Source organism: Sciurus vulgaris, assembly GCF_902686455.1.
Source record: "Sciurus vulgaris genome assembly, chromosome: 8".
In the NCBI taxonomy this organism is placed as follows: domain Eukaryota; kingdom Metazoa; phylum Chordata; class Mammalia; order Rodentia; family Sciuridae; genus Sciurus; species Sciurus vulgaris.
In genome coordinates this window covers 130,022,921-130,040,532 of record NC_136468.1, presented here as the reverse complement: position 1 = coordinate 130,040,532, position 17,612 = coordinate 130,022,921, and the positions used below count along the sequence as shown (strand labels likewise).

Genomic DNA, 17,612 nt, shown 5'->3' with positions numbered 1-17,612 from the left:
GAATTCACTTATGAGTTCTAAAAGTTTTCTGGTGAACTTTTCTGGTTCCTCTAAATATATAATCATATCAGAAACAATAGGGATAGTTTGAGTTCTTCTTTTCCTACCCTTTAATTTCCTTGGTCTTTCTAATTGCTATGGCTAGTTTCAAGAACAATGTTGAATAGAAGTGGTGAATGAGGGCATCACTGCTTTGTTCCAGTTTTAGGGGGAATGCTTTTTCAGTTTATTCACCAGGTAGAATGATATTAGCGATGGGCTAAGCATAGATGGCCCTTACATATTAAGGAATGTTCCCACTATTCCTCTTTTTTCCATTGTTTTGAGCATGAAGGGATGCTGTATTTTATCAAATGCTTTTTCTGCATCTATTGAAATAATCATGTGATTCTTGACTTTAAGTCTATTGATATGGTGAATTACATTTATTAATTTCCAGATGTTGAACTAACCTTGGATCCCTGGAATAAAACCCACTTGATTGTTGTGCACTATCTTTTTAATATTTTTTATAGGATTTGCTAAGATTTTGTTGAGAATTTTTGCATCAATGTTCATTAAGAATATTGGCCTGAAATTTTTTTTCCTCGATGTGTCTCTGTCTGGTTTAGGTATCAGGGTGATACTGGCTTCATAGAATGAGTTTGGGAGGGTTCCCTCCTCTCCTTTTTCATGAAATACTTTGAGAAGTATTGGAATGAGCTCTTCTTTAAAGGTTTTGTAGAATTCAGATGAGAACCCATCTGGTCCCAAACTTTTCTTTGTTGCTAGGCTTTTGATGACTTCTTCTATTTCATTACATGAAATTGATCTATTTAAATTGTGTATGTCTTTCTGGTTCAGTTTAGATAATTCATATGTCTCTAGAAAGCTGTTGATGTCTTCTAGATTTCCTATTTTTTTGGAGTTTAGATTTTCAAAATAGCTACTAATTATGCTTTGTGTATCAATCGTGTCTGTCGTGATATTTCCTTGTTCATTCTGAATTTTAGTAAATTGGATTTTCCCTCTTCTTCTTTTTGTTAGTGTGGCTAAGGATTTATCAATTTTGCTTATTTTTTCAAACCCAACTATTTATTTTGTCAATATTTTTGGTTGTTTCTTTTGTTTAATTGATTTCACCTCGATTTTTGTTTTGTCAATTTTTCTATTGTTTCTTTTGTTTCAATTTTGTTGACTTCAGCTCTGATTTTAAATACTTCCTGTCTTCTACTACTTTTGGTGTTGCTCTGTTCTTTTTTCTAGGCTTTGAGCTGTAGTGTTAGGTTGGTTTCTTGTGATTTTTTTTCTTATTTTATTGAATTTGCTTCATGAAAATAAATTTTCACCCCTCCTAAGAACTGCTTTCATACTGTCCCAGAGAGTTTTGATATGATGTATCTTTCTTCTATGTTTACCTCTAAGAATTTTTTATTTCCCGTCTTGATGTCTTACATTATCTATTCATCATTCAATAGCATATTATTAATCTCCAGGTGTGGGAATAATTTCTGTTGTTATTCTGTGCATTTATTTCTAATTTCAATCCATTATGATTTGATAGAATACAAGGTATTATTCTCTATCTTCTTGTATTTGCTAACAGTATGCTTGTGGCATAATATATGGTCTATTTTAGAGAAGGAATCCATGTGCTGCTGAGTGGAAAGTGTATTATTCTTTCTCTTTGTTGGATGGTATATTCTATAAATGTCTGTTTAGTCTGAATTATTGATTGTGTTTTTGAGATCTATGGTTTCTTTTTTTCAATTTGTGTTTGGAGAATCTGTCCAGTGGTGAGAGAGGTGTGTTAAAATCACCTAGTATTATTGGTGTTGTGGTCTATTTGATTTCTGGCATTGAGAAGGATTTGTTTGATGTATATGGATGAACCTTGTTTGTGGGTATACATATTTATGATTGTTATGTCTTGCTGATTTATGCTTCCCTTAAGGCAGTATGAATGTCCTTCTTTATCTCTTCTGCCTAACTTTGGCTTGAAGTCCACATTATCTGATATGAGAATGGATAATCCCAACTTTTTTTGCTGTGTCAATGTGCGTGGTATGTTTTCTCCCCATCCTTTCCACCTTTAGTCTGTGGGTATTTCTTTCTATGGGATGAGTCTCTTGCAGGCAGCATATTGTTGGATATTTCTTTTTTAATCCAATCTGTCAGTATAGTCTTTTGTGATTTTCTGTTCAGGCCATTAACATTCTGGGTCATTATTGAGATATGATTTGTATATTCCCAGTTATTTGGCTCTTTTTTTCACATGACTTGGTTTCTCCTTTTTTGGCTATCCCTTTAGGGTAGTTCCTCCCTTTGCTGATTTACGTCATAGTTTTTCATCTCTTTCTCATTGAATGTTTTGCTGAGAATGTTCGTAGTGCCAACTTCTTTTGTAAATTCTTTTAGCTTTTATCAGGGAAGTATTTTACTTCATTGTCAAATCTGAAGGTAAGTTTTGCTGGGTATAAGATTCTTGGTTGGCATCCATTTTCTTTCAGAGCTTGAAAAATGTTGTTCCAGACCCTTCTAGGTTTTATGGTCTGGGTTGAAAAATCTGCTGATATCCATTTTGGTTTCCCCCTGAATGTAATTTGGTTCTTTTCTCTCACAGCCTTTAAAATTCTGTCTTAATTTTGTATGTTAGGTATTTTCATTATAATGTGCCTTGGTGTGGGTCTGTTGTAATTTTGTGTATTTGGAGTCCTATAAGCCTCTTGTACTTGATTTTCCATTTCATTCTTCAGATTTGGGAAATTTTCTGATATTATTTTATTAAATAGATTGTTCATTCCTTTGGTTTGTTTCTCTAAGCCTTCCTCAATCCCAATAATTCTTAAATTTGGCCTTTTCATGATATCCCATAATTCTTGTAGATTCTGTTCATGATTTCTTATCATCTTCTCTGTTTGATCAATTTTGTTTTCAAGATTAAATATTTTGTCTTCAATGTCTGAGGTTCTGTCTTCCAGGTGTTCTATCTTATTGGTTATGCTTTCTATGGAGTTTTTAATTTGGTTTATTTTTTCCTTCATTTCAAGGATTTCTGTTTGTACTTTTTTCAGTATCTAACTCTTATGAAATGATCTTTTGCTTTCTGCATTTGCTCTTTTAACTATTGAGTGGTGTAATTATTCAGAGCCTACATTTGCTTTTTCATCTCATGGATTGCTTCTCTGATCATTTTAATTATGTACATTCTGAACTCCCTTTCTGTCATTTCTTCTGCCATGCTGTTATTAGATTTTATTGATGTAGCATCTAGGTTTGTTTGGGATATTCTTCCCTTGTTTTCTCATATTCTCAGGTATCTATCCCTCTAGTAGTGAATCTCAGAGTGCTGATTTCCTTTATTGACTTATAGTGTCCCTGTAGATTTCTAATAACTCACATCCTCGCCTTCAGTAGCCTGAAGTCTTGGAGGAACTTGATAATGCATTGTCCACAAGGAAGCTGCTCCTCATCGGGATGGTGGCCTTCAGGTGGGATATATTCCCTGCTAGTGGGAAGAGGCACCCTCCACTTGTTGACCAATGGTCAGTCAAAGGGGGCTAGACTTCGGTCTCGGGCATGTCTGGTCTGGGTCTGTGTCTCTGTTTCTATCGCCCTGGTGGGAAAGTCTCATCTGACAGGGAAGGCTCACCTGGTTGCAGATGTCTCACTGGGCAGTTCTCCTCAGAGAAGTTTCCTTCAGGCCAGAACTACCACCTGGGCTGGGCAGCCCTCCTCTGCACTATTCCCTGGGTCTGGACCTACTCCTGGGCCAGGGAAGAATCACTCTGTGCCAAAGTCTCTCACTGGGTGGCCCTCCTCTGAGAAGCTGCCTGTGGTCTGGTCTTGCCACTCAGGTCTTATAACCCTCACTCTGCTCCACAGCCTCTCACAGTGCAGCCCTCCTCTATAAATGTTCCTAGTTGTCCAGGTTCACCGCTTCCAGCAGGAAAATCCTCCCTGGGAAACTCTACTCCACAAAGTTCCCTGAGTTCTGGGACTACCCGCTCTGTCTGGGGAGCCCTGCCCAGTGGGAGAGACTCCCCCATGGCTCTGAGTTGGTCCCGTATCTCTCAATACCTCCTCTTCTTGAATCCTCAGTGACATGAAATGCAGTCACCCTCTAATCCACCATCTTGAAAACCCGTGCTTTCTCTATTTCTATGAGGTATGTCACTGAGATCTTAATTGGATTTGTGTTGAATCTGTAGTGCTTTTGGTAGTATGGCCATTTTGACAATGTTAATTCTGCCTATCCAAGAACATGGGAGTATCTTTCCATCTTCTGAAGTTTTCTTCAAATTTTTTTTTCTTTAGTGTTCTGTAGTTTTCATTGTAGAGGTCTTCACCTCTAGTATTTGCTTCCTAGTTGAACAACTCTATAGTACTTTAGTGAAAGGCTGCTGTTTGGTTTTGGATGTATGGAAATGAATTTATTTGTGTTTGCTGTTATAGGATGTTTTATCTTGGTACATCAATCTAGGACATGCAGTTATTTTCTTTTTGGCACATCAAATAGTTATTCCACTGTCCTCTGACTTCCATTATTTCCATTAAGAAGGTAGACATAGATCTCATTGTTTATGTAGGTTTTCTTTGCTATGGACTTTCTGAGCTTCTTGAAAAAGAGATGTTTTATTCATGATTTAAATATTCCTCATATTTCTTCTTGTAAGGAAGTGGACTATGCGGAAATATGTTTCAGATATCTAAGAGAACATCTGGTGGGTTCATTTTTCCATGAGTTCTCTGCCTCAGCTTCATAGGACCTCAACCTTAGATTCATAACATTCTTTGAATATTATGCATGCTTGACTTTTCTAAGTGAGAAAGACCCAGAGCAGGCCCAGCACCTGGGGCCACCCAGATGCCTGTCGAGTTACCAGTATAACCCTGCAAGGAACCTCCATTCTAAGATCCTAAATGTTTTCTTCTTCTGGTACACAACAATGAATAAACCTTTATTTTTGCCATTAGTGTTGTAAAATTAGTGCTTCATTTTTTTGGGGTCTCCATGGAGAACCTTACAGATTTGGGTGAAAATGTGGGCAGAATGCCACCACAAGTGTACAAGAACCAGGAGAGGGAAGTTGTAAAGCCTTTCACTGAGTGAAGTAGCTGTTGTCAACCTCAGTGATGTTTGTTTGTATCCTGAAGTCCTGGCATCAATCGTGTAAACTAACTTCAGTGAACTTCTTGTTCTAAGTTGTTTTATTTGGGGAAAATGAAAGGGTGTGATAGAAACAGGGAGAGAGAGAAAAAAATAAAAAATTAAACCTTGCTCATCTTGCTTAACAAAGCATGTTTATTTCTTGTGATGGCCCAGTATGTTCTGTATGAAAAGTTGGGGACCACTGGTTTTTGAATAATCTTTGTCATTATTCTTTCCTAAGGGTTGGATCATTTATGAGTAAAATTAAATTTTTCAATAGTGAAATGTCTTATTTCCTTGTCTTGTTATTTGGAGGTATTTGGTGGGAAACAAGGGAACAGGAAACAATAGAATGCTTGTTCAACTTGTTTCAACCAAGATTGTGCACTCATTTTCATGTCTGTGTGCCCTTTCTATTGGCACACTCACTGGTACCACTGACACTTCAGTAGTACCTTACATTTGATGGAAATCAGAACACCAGATCACCAGAGACACTCCTTTAGGAAGGAACAAATGAAATTTTGTCAGACACACTTATTTGTAAACATTGTTCATAGATCCCAATTGTTTATTGTGGTTTAGTATTATTATTTCAGAGAATTTTTCCCCCCCTTTCTTTTCCTTGCCCCCCTTCTTCTTCCCCTTCATCTTCTTTTATTTAGCTTTTTAAAATTCTTTACCTGTTTGGTTTTTTGCTGTCAACTAAAATTCTTTCTCTCAGCTGCTTCAAATGAGGTGAATCTGGGACTTGGGACAGTTTCACTATGGGGAGCTGAGTATAGATAGTGTTTTAAATAGTCCCATGATCTTTCTTGCAGTTTATCAGAGTTCATGATTGCTGCACAGAGGAATGTTGAAGGTATGATGCTTGTTTATGAAAAGGATCTTTTTCTAAGAAGTAGTTTTCATATAGGTTCAAAAATTGCTTTGAGCAGAACATCACATTAAAACAGGAATTATTCATATAGAAAAAAAAATCTACACCCCAAATTGGGAAAGCTACTCAACAAAAATATGACACATTTTATAGTTTTGTGGCCCAAAGAAATTGAGTGTGTGTATATATATATATATATATATATATATATATATATATGAGAAAGAGAGAGAATACATACCCACATAATGTTATATATACATCTGCATGCATTTTACCATAAGATTTTGGAGATTTTACACACACACACACACACACACACACACACACACACACACACACACACATATATATATATATATATATATATATATATATATATATATATATCTATATTTCAGCCCAACCTCCTAATTGGGGATTTCCATAAATAGAAGATGCCTAATATCTCTGGGATTAGGCTTAAATTTATTTTTTCAAGGATGTATGGATTGTCTTCTATTCTTGGAGTAGTTCTCTTCACTTAGCCTAAAACCATGGTAATTAAAATACTCAGGGCAGACTTGGAATATCCTACGTAATTAAAGGGGGAAAGTTGTGACTCTGGACATGTAAGGGAAGAGGAGTTTCTGCAAATGTATGAAGTAAACTAAGTTATAAATTTGCAGAGAATCAAGTGTATATGTGATTCTTCAAATTAATACTTAAGAAAAGATTGCAGACTGTGGATTAGAGAGACATGGGTTGGAAGTTACCCTTCCACCTGCCATGTGCACAATACTAGGCAAGGTTCACTTTTGTGAGTGCCAGAGTCTTTATTTCTGTCTCAGAGAACTGTGGATCATCATAGCTACAGGAAGAAGATAAAGATGAAAAAAAAGATAGGGAAAATAAATATGTAAAGTGAATCCATAGGAGAGGAAGAAAAAAGAGATAACAAGAATGATAAAAACTGGTAGATGAGAGAGATGAAGTAGTAGACCATGGTTTGCCATGTAACCATTAGAGACATTATATGAAAATCACTATCCCTGGCATGGAGCCGGTACTTAATAATTTGTTGCTGTTGTTATACTGCAATTCTAATTATCTTCCTGTATATAGTTATAGACTGCAAAACAGAATTTGACCTGAAAAATGACTGCAACTTTGAAATATTTTGGTACTAATCTATTTCAAATTATTCTCACAAAATCAGGATTATTTAAATGTTGACAAGTAGAGAGTTCTTAGACTTCTCACTCTCATTAAAAATGACTCCAAGATAAATGCTAGAAATAAATAACATTTATCTATAAAAGTACAAGTATCATAGAAACCAGATACAAGGTCTTCTTATGTCTTTAAAAAATAGATTAAAAAATAGATTTTCTTTGTGTTTTAAAAAGTAGATTTTCTAATTTTTTTATATTATGAATATTGCTTAGAGGTTATTGCACCCTCATTTTTCCCCCACATCTTTTATTGGTGCATTGTCATTTTACATACTGATGGGGTCTGCAATCACATATTCATACATACTCACAGTACAACAGCATAATTTGGTCAATGTCAGTCCCCAGGACTTTCCTCCCTCTGCATCCTCCATTTAAAATAAATTTTCTTAAACATGAGATCCCTTGTTGAGATTTCTAAAATCTAAGCTCTGAGGTATAATTGAGTTTTTTCTTTTTAATCAAGTAAACAGGAGAGAGTTGTGTTTGTGTTTAAAATTATTAGTCAATTATTGAGTATAAGATATCAGTGAAGAGGAAACAGTAAAGTGGATGATGTGCTCTAGATAAAACTAACTTACAATGACTTCTTGTGCTTCTAGTCAGATCAGGAGATTGATGCAGTGACAGGCCTTAGAGGATATGTTAAATAGCCCAGATGGCTCAGGTTTGCATACTTGTGGAGGTGCTGGGGAAAGGTAGCTAAATTCTATAAGTGCCATTCAGTTAACTAGAAAATTTCCAATTTGGAGGGAAAGAAAAAGTGAAAAACAGGAGAATCAAGGAGGAAAAGAAGAGAAAGGAGGAGGAATGGAGAATAGGATGACGAAATGATGAAATTGAAAATAATGATGCCAAAGATGAAGGAGTGAAATGAATGTAGGAATGCATCAGAGGGGAGAAGAAAGGGGAAAATGGAACATGGAAATGACTGTGAAAACCAAGATAAGACTCCAAAAGTGCTCAGATTTCTAGTAACTAAGGTCTTCATTTTAATTCTTTCATGTTATTGTATAATTAAATGATTCTCGAAAAAAAAAAACAGAAGTGACTTTCAGCAAGTTACACTCTGCTGAATTCCGTTGGGTAAGGCAGAACCCAATTTCTAAGGTGAATTGACCTCTGTTTACTATAGAATGGTGACTTTAACGATGCAGTTACAATGAGATTCATCTATGATGTATTTTGTTGTGGTTCTGTGACAAAAACATTAACAAAAGCAACAGCAACACAAAATTAGGTGTTTATGAAGGGTGACATTAGAGCATTGCCACATGGCCTTTCTTTGTCAATGACTCGAGTAGGACTGATTCCAAAGAATGAGCAGAGCAACCAAATCGTTGAAGTCAGTGGGAAAAAATAATTCTGGTGATTATAAACCTAATAATGACATAAATCAGTTTACTCTTGAAAGCAGGAATTCCCAACAGTGGTACTATTGACAATTCTGATTGCAGCTTTGCTGAGGGGTAGGGGTGTTCTCTGTATTGTCTTTAGTCACTAGACATCAGTATCCTGAACTCCAGGTTGTGACAATCAAAAACATCTTCATATATTTATTTCCAAATGTTCCCACTGAGCAAAATTGCCCTAAGTGGAGAACCATGACTCTAGAGGCATTGGCTAAAGTTCATGAATTCACTGTGTCAAGAACAGAAAGTGGACTATATTTAAATCAAGAGATCATACATTTGTGAGCCTCTGTTGAAATTTCTTCCAAAACACTCTCATATATTTTATTTCTTTCTCATTCACACACATTCCTTGGAAGAACATATCAGGAGATGATATTATATGTCTTTTTCCCAAGGACACTGAGATACTGAGGAAAAAGTAAGGTCCAAACCACAGTATTTTTACTTAGGTTCCCTAATAAAAAAATCTTGGGACAAGCAAAGTGATTGCAAAATGCTTATTTAGGAGGTGGCAGGAAACTTTAGTTGAGGAAACAAAAAGGAGAGAGAAGGCAACCATTAAAGAAGGATGTGCATCTATCAGCTCACCAGGACATTGAACCAAACTTAATCCTGCTGGGGAATCCTGAGGACAGGATAAACATGCTCCTTGATGTTATCCCAGCTGCAAGGCGAGGGACTGGAGTGTTCATCTACTAGTTCCTGTCAGTCATCGATTAGGGGTTGATCCCAGGATGAGGATGCAGTGAGGGGAATAACGGGTCCCAAGGTTGTCTACATTTGATTCCCTGGAACATGCAAAGATGTATCTCACATGGAAAAAGGGACTTTGCCGGGGTGACTATGTTAGGAACTTTGATATGGAGGTTATCCTGCATTATCTGGGTGGGCCCACTACCATCCTAGAGTTTTAGTAAATGAAAGAGGGGAGCAAGAAGGTAAGAATGAGGTGAAATATAAGCTCCTTAAGGTGAGAAAGATTTGATTATTTGCTGTTAGCTTTCAAGACAGAAGGGAGCAATAAGCTAAAGAACATGGGAAGTCTCTAAAAGGTGGAAAAGCCAAGAAAATGAATTCTTCCTGAGAGTCTCCAGAGTCTCCTAATGACACCTTGGTTTTAGCTCAGTGAGTCCCATTTTGTACTTCTGACCTCCAGAATTGTGTATGTGTGTGTGTGTGTGTGTGTGTGTTATAATTTATGTATGCATTGCATAAGATAATAAATATATCCAGTTATTAATACATATTGCTTATGCCCTGAATTTTTTAAAAATTCATTGCAGAAGCAGAAGTAAGAAACAAATGGGTAATTAGGTCTCTAGGACTTCTGACCAAATGAGGATTCTGTCATTAGCAAATTGGTTTGGCACACAGTAAAGGGAGGAGCCAAAGACATAAATAAGCAAACAGGCTCCAAACCTGTCTACTACACAACTGTGGCAGAACTTAGTCTCAAAGTTATAGTTTTTGTTCCAATTCCGTTATACCATGAGTGTTAAAGTCATAGAATCACTCATCTCAAAAACATTTAGGTTTTTTTTTTTTTGGTGTGTCAGTCAGTGGCAGGTGATGGAAACTTCTATACCTGCTTGTTTAATAAAGGAAATTTCATGTGGAAACTAATTATAACTGCGTTGGAAGAACTGAAAGAGAAAATGGGAAGTTGAGATGGCCCCATGGATGAGCAACATTGGGGAGCCAACAGGATTTTTAACACACTTTGATACATTTTATTTTTTTCTTATCCATACACACCTCTTGACACTGGACAACAAAGACAGGAGGCTGTGTTCTCAGCACACAACAGAAACTAGGGCAACTCTACATTTCCAAATTGTGATATTAAATAATTTATCATAATGATCTACTCTGATGGAGGACAGCAATGGCATCCTCCTTAAAATCAGGACATTTTAAGAACAGGTTAATTTGTGCCTAATATTTTTAGAAGTCATTTTACCTTTTTGGTTAAGTTGAAGTGCATCAGAAAGGCTCACTCACTGTGGTTAAAATATAAAAAAAAGAGCCTGCACAAAGCCTGCAGTTCTCATTCATTCACTGATCCATTGATTTGTTTATTCACTATAAATTAAGTAATAGAGTCCTCCTCTGTGCTAATTTGGAGACAATACAATAAGTAGAAGACCAAGGTCCTTGACTTTCATAAGAAAATTGCAAAAATCTGAGACAGGCAGGAATGTGTTGGATGACTCAAGGAGAAGCAAAAACAGCCATCTGAGTTGTAGTATATGGAAAGAAATCACATTGAAGAGGCTGTTCAAAGCCTCCAGAATGATTCCTTAACAGAAGAACATTCTGTAGTGAACAGAGGAACCCAGGAAAATAAACTCAATGGTGCATGGCATCTCTCAGTTGTTTCTTGACCATCTCAAGGTCAAACAGTGCTCTTTTGTATTTCTGGAAGTCTTTCCTCAGTCCCCAATGTGTATACTCCATTCCTACTGAGCTTGTGGGTCTCAAGGAATTTGAGATGGCTAGATGCTCACTTTATTTACATTCCCATAGTGCAACTGGATCTTGGAGAAAGAAATTTTTAGTAAAGCTTGTTTCTATCAACCTCTCATCAGGAAATGGATGGCATCCCCAGATGGGGTGTTGAGAGTTGTAATGATAGGACTATTAATGAAGTTACAACAGTTTAAGGAAAAGTAGTGAGATATCAAAGCACCTAGAGCTATTAATGTTGGGGAGTACTTACCTCCACTAGACCTAGGTCCACCCCTCGTCCTAAAGGGGAGAGGAGAGGGAGAAGTTACCAAAATAGGAAGGGTCTGCAAATATAGTTGCAGCTTTATATTGGAGATGAGCCAACCAATAGAAGATGTGACCCTGACAGAAGAAAGCAGCCAGTGCCAACAGAAGCCTGAAGTGAGGGAGCTGATTCCATTTTGTCCCCTTCCCCCAATCACTCTGTGCATCTGCTTGTGCAGGTCCTCTCACTGGTCAAATGCAGGAAAACCATTGTGGCCATTTGTAGAAGTCAGACTTTGCAGAACAGAGTGGCACCAATGGATCTGGAGGTGTAATTAGAGCATATCCAGGTCAGCTGCCTTGAGCAACACTAACTGAATAGTATTAATAAGTTCCTCCAATCATTTTGAGTTTGTGATCCTTCAGAAATGATGCAGAATTAAGCTAAACATTGTTCTTTTTAAAAATGGAAAAAAATATTTGCTCTATAATTGAATGGCACAAATGAAATTACTTTGGGGGTGGGATAGAGTCACTGAATAAAAGATAGGAAAGCACTTTGAAGATCTTTATCTACAAATAATTAATAACCATTATCCAATTTTAAAAGCAAATGTGCCCCCAAAGTCCTGTCTATTCTAATTTGCCTTCCGCATAAATGAATATAATAGAGCTCTTGCTTTAAAAAGTATTCTTTGAATGCACATTTCAATATTCATTTGGCTTCATCAAGCCTGGTCTGATGGGGCAGGGATTTTCTATAGTCACATGTTTGTATCTGGTGTGTCCATTATTATCATGACAACAACCATTACATAAGTAAACCATAGAGGGTCTGATTTCTCACTTGATCTTGTATATTATTTCTTTTCCTTTGTGTTAGCTCTTCTGCACCTGTGTTTGAGTTTAACTCTTGGCTCCGAAGACACTTAGGGGATGATTAGAAAATTTAAAAAGCAGGGAGTAAACAGCTTTAAAAGTCAATTGCCAACAGAGAGGCAACATGTATCCCATTTGTTTACAATAAAAAAAATAAAATAAAATAAAAGTAAACATTGAAAAAAAAAAAAAAGTCAATTGCCTGTGTGGCCACACAGAAGGATTGTTGTATTGTTACAGGAACTCAAAGTGAATACTGCCCTTTTGAAAACCTAACACACTGCCACCTTCTCAGGCCTGACCTGGTCTTTTGGCATCAGAAACCATGAGGTCATGCCCAGGACCAAAAGTTTTCTCTAGAACCTTTGCTGGAGGTATTTTGTTTTGAATGAGCAAGAATTAAGCTGGCAGATTTAGTCATTGAGAGAAAACTTGAGGAACAGATTGGACTGGATCGAGAAGGTAGCATTTTATTTTAATTGTCTTTTGGAATATGAGGCCTTATCCTCCCACTGAGTAGGATAATAAAGAGGAAGAAGAAGGAGATGAGAGAGGGTGAAGGGAGAAGTTCAGAGAGAGCCAGAAATTCTAATACAGAATCCATGGAATAAATATTTGTGTTTTTTCCTTGACACTTTCCCATCAGCATCTTAGAAAATAATACTTTTTCACTCCTCCAGTGCTTCTTGAATTTTCCTTATCATAGTGAAACCACCTGCATTGTAATTGCTTACTTTCCTTTCTTCCCCTTCTCTGAGGATGGAATTTCCAAAAGAACTTTCTATGATGATGGAAATGTTCTACATTTGCACTGAGGCCATGGAGGACTTGAAATGTGGCTAGTGCAACAAAGGATTGAAGTTTTAATTCTATTTAACTTTAATGAATTTAAACTTAAATAGCCACATGTGACAATTAATGCCATAATGGCAGATTTCTAGACCACCAGCTTTATGAAGGCAGGGACCATATAGGGCACATAGACCCTAAATAATAGCACCCATCAAGAAATAATTGTTGGAGCGGGCGCCGCGCGCTGGCCGGGGCAGCCGCGGAGGGATGCTCTCGCCGCGCTCCCGGCGCACCGCGGCCGCGCCGCACCTGCGCCCGGCCGCGGACATGGCGCTCCGCTGCGGCGACGGCTTCAGTGTCTACCCGCAGCCCGGCCTGCCAGCCGCCGCCGCCCCAGGCGCGCCCCCGGCCGCCAGGGCGCCCTACACGCTGGCTGACTACGCCGCGCCGTGGGGCGCCGGCCGCCGCCAACCCCTACCTGTGGCTCAATGGGCCGGCGCGGGCGGCCCGCCCGCCGCCGCTGCCCGGGGCCGCAGCAGGGCCCTTCCTGCAGCCGCCGCCCGCCGCCGGCTCCTTCGGGTGCGCACAGCGGCCCTTCGCGCAGCCCTCGCCCGCCGCGCCCGCCTCGCCCGCGGGGCCCGCTGCGCCTGGGGAGCTGGGCTGGCTGTCCATGGCCAGCGTGAGGACCTGATGAAGATGGTGCGGCCGCCCTACTCATACTCGGCTCTCATCGCCATGGCCATCCAGAGCGCGCCCAAGCGCAAGCTCACACTCAGCCACATCTACCAGTTCGTGGCCGACAACTTCCCCTTCTACCAGCGCAGCAAGGCCGGCTAGCAGAACTCCATTCGCCACAACCTGTCGCTCAACGACTGCTTCAAGAAGGTGCCCCGCGACGAGGACGACCCAGGGAAAGGTAATTACTGGACTTTGGATCCCAACTGCGAGAAGATGTTCAACAATGGAAACTTCCGTCGGAAGCGAAAGCGGCGCTCCGAGGCCAGCGGCAGCTCCCGCGGTGGCTGCAGGGACTTCCAAGTCAGAGGAGGGGCTGTCCTCGGGACTGGGGACCTGAGTGGGAAGCACGGCCGAGGGAGACAGCTCCTCCCTACTGCGGCCAGCGCAGTCGCCCGAGCCTGAGCGCGCCAAGAGCCCCGCGTCCCCTACAGAAGGCCCGGTGCTGGCCTCGGCCCCCTGCCTCAGCGCCTTCTTCAGCAGCCTCGGCGCCCTCGGCGGCGGCGGCAGCACCCAGCGCGCCGGCCCCTGCAGCCACCACCCGGGGATCCAGGGCGTCCAGCTGTCGCCCGGCAGTGCCTTCCCCGAGGCCTCCAGAGACGCCTCCTCGCTGAGCACCAGCAGTGGAGGCAGCCAGCAGTCTTCCTACTACAGCCCCTTCCATGCCGGCGCGGGCGGGGCCCAGAGCAGCCCCTTCAGCAGCCCTTTCTATAACCTGGGCGTGGTCAACAGCCTCATCTACCCCCGGGAAGGCTCCGAGGTCTAGGGCACACCTGCGGCAGTGCTTGGCTGTCTGGGTGGGGCTGAGCTTCTGCATTTCTCCCCTGCCTGATCCTGGCGGTCCTGTTTCTGCCAGGAGGAACCAGGTGGAGCCTGGAACCTCAGACCCCAGCAAGCTTTTACAGGTCTCCTGGAGATGGGCTTCTGGGGAGAAGGCCACCTGCCTCCAAGATAGGCAGCCTGCAGCCCTGTGAGGGCAGAAACTGGGTCTGGGAGGCTTGTCGCTCTGTGCCAGGTGGTGGGCTCTGAGGTGCTCAGGCAGCTGGAACAACAGGCCCAAGGACGCTAGGTGGGAAACAACAGCAGAGGGAACAGCTGGACCCACCATCCAAAGGCTCGCCAAGCGGCTGGCTATCTCCTGTCCTGCAGCTTTCTTATCTTTCTAGAAAAGCCAGGTAATTTTTTGATAGGAAACCTCCAACTTTGTGTCCTTGGCCTCCAGTTAGTTTTTATCAGTGTCGGAAGCACTGCAAACCCTTGAGCCATGTCCAGCTCACAGTCACCTCTGATTAGCACTCACTAGGTACTAACCACAATAAAACACTGCAGGCAGCCCTGGGTGCTATGGATCGTTCTAGACGCAACAGACTTTAGCCCGGGAATCCTGCCTGGCAGGAGTGGCAGGAGAGCCCTGTGCCCACACTTGTGGAATTCCGAGATGAGAGGGGACTTACCTGAGGTCCCAGAGAGGAGACGGTGGAGCTGGGCACTGGTTCCAGAGCTGGTGCTGGTAGTCTGTATCCTAGCTGCTCACACAAGCTGCACCCTGGGCAGCAGAGCTGGATCTCACTTGACCAAAGATTCTGGTTGAAACAGCAGAGTCGCTAGCGATGTTCCCTGAGCAGGAAAGGGGTCACCATCTCTGCTCACTTCTGCTGCCCAATTCCAAGGTCTGGGGTGACTGCTAAGCTAGTTGACCATGGTGCCTATCCTGATCTCAACTCCTGTTGTGGGTATTTCATTTCCTAACAAAAATTGTTAGAATTTTGTTAAAAATAAAACAAAATTTTAAATGGGAATTTCATAGTTTTAATATGATGAACCATTTGTGGTCAAAATTTTTTAAAATAGTAGATGATTTTATTTATCTTAGCACCCCCTTTCACTTCTCAGAGGCTTGGGCCCTTCACACATTCTCACGACCCACCTCCCTGTGCTCAGCAGGGACCTGGGACATTAGGTGGCAAATACTTGGCCATTATTTGTTGAATAGCAAGTTATTTAAAATGTTAAAAATGAATGTTGGAATTACAGGGACAGCAGTTCACTCAGATGAAGACAGCGTCCAGTGAGTCTCCTTTCTGTCATGTTTTTCGAGCCTTTGATTGTGAACATTTTTAGTCTGGGATTTTGAATTTTTTAGAAATAGGATCACATGCATATTGTGAAAAAAAACCCTTTTTCATGTGTATTCTTTAAGATACAATATTTTTTAAAAAGTCTTTATTTTGAAATAGAACATGTGGGGAAAAAATAGCTTATTGGAGTAAAGATTATGTCCCCCGTTGCTTTTTAACCATTAAGCAGAAAGAACCAAAGAGACTACCTAGCCTCCTGTGTGTACAGAAAATTCTTCCTATGGATATTTTTGTATGTGAGCAAGCATATGAACTTTTATAAATATTGTTTCTAGCACAATTCTATATTTGTAAATTAATTTATAATGTGAACCAGGGCAGCAAAGAAAAAAAATTTTCCCAGGAAATTCAAGTGCCTGCTGAGAAGATCACATGAAATAAATTCCAAGTGGGATGTCAAAAAAAAAAAGAAAAGAAATATTTGTTATGTGTTGGAACAAATGAAGGAAGGGAGAGGGAAAAGGTAGAAGGATGAAGGAATCCCACAAGGGGTGAATATATGACTGGGAATTTGGAAGGAAGTTAAACACTGTGGCTAAGTGATGTTTAAGGAGAATTACAGTCTAGAACTCTGAGCAGATGTTTGAAGTCATTCCCAGAAGTTTAACTGTTCAGACGGGGTGGCCCATGCAAATATGCCAACACCTGGGACATTCTGGTGACTCTGCCCCTTACAAGCAATGTGAAATTAACCAGTTTATTTCCCTGTGTATTTCTACTTTTTTAAGATTGTGAGGCTCAGTGAGCTACTTGCTGAACTCCCTTCTAATTCTGACATTCTAAATATATATCAAGGCCCTGTTGGCCTTTAAAAAACAGAGTCATTTAATATAAATTTATAAAAAGGTATTTGCTTAGTTATCTACTTACCAGTTTGAAGGATCTTCTAGTTCGACAATGTGGGATGAATGGAATTGCTTGCAGAGAGAATCCGTGATGACCAGAAGTTGCAGTAGCATGTTTTTTTTTTTTTTTTTTTTTTTTTTAGGGAGAGACAAAACAACATTTTAGAAGCATTGGCTTGACCATGTAAATAAATACTGATGCATTTTAGTTATTGGAATTACAGAATTCAATATTTACAATACTAAATTTAAAGGCATTTAAAGTGCAGCCTCAAAAGGAATATGAGTTATTTATTTTATCTCTTAAAAAAGACAAAATGTTTCTGATTAAAAGTTAAGAAAATTCGCCCATTAAGTATCAGTCAAATCCATACATTTTATACACTTTTTAGTAATATAGGCACAGTGAACAAAATTTGTACACAAGATAAAAGAGAATAGTTTACCAATCATTTAACCCCATGGAAGCAACTACATTCAGTTTTTTTTTTCTGTGCATATTCCTTTTTATGTATTTTATTTTTAGTTATAAAACATGTAATATGCACATGTTGCTTGGTTGTTTAATAATGAATTAGGAAATTATCTAGAAAAATTTTCTAGAAAAAAATTATCTAGAAATATTATGTAGAAAAATATAGAAACAATATAACCCATATCCATGGATTTACCACCTACATTTCAGAGATGAATTTGACATGTTAGTTTCAGGTCTATTTCTTGTTTTAGATCTTTTTGCTTTTAAATAATACTGTCAGGGGTCTAGGGTTGTGGTAGAGCACTTTCCTAGCATGTGTGAGGAGGCACTAGGTTCAATTCTCAGCATCACATATAAATAAATAAATAAAATAAAGGTCTATCAACATCTAAA

At 39.7% G+C, this 17,612-nt stretch overlaps 1 pseudogene across 1 annotated transcript; it reads left to right on the top strand.

Annotated features, from left to right (window-relative positions):
* The first annotated feature begins 13,323 nt into the window (after positions 1-13,323).
* Positions 13,324-15,048, top strand: LOC306668967 (forkhead box protein I3-like; annotated as a pseudogene). The gene has a single exon. The product of its transcript is annotated as a forkhead box protein I3-like (transcript).
* The last annotated feature ends 2,564 nt before the right edge of the window (positions 15,049-17,612 follow it).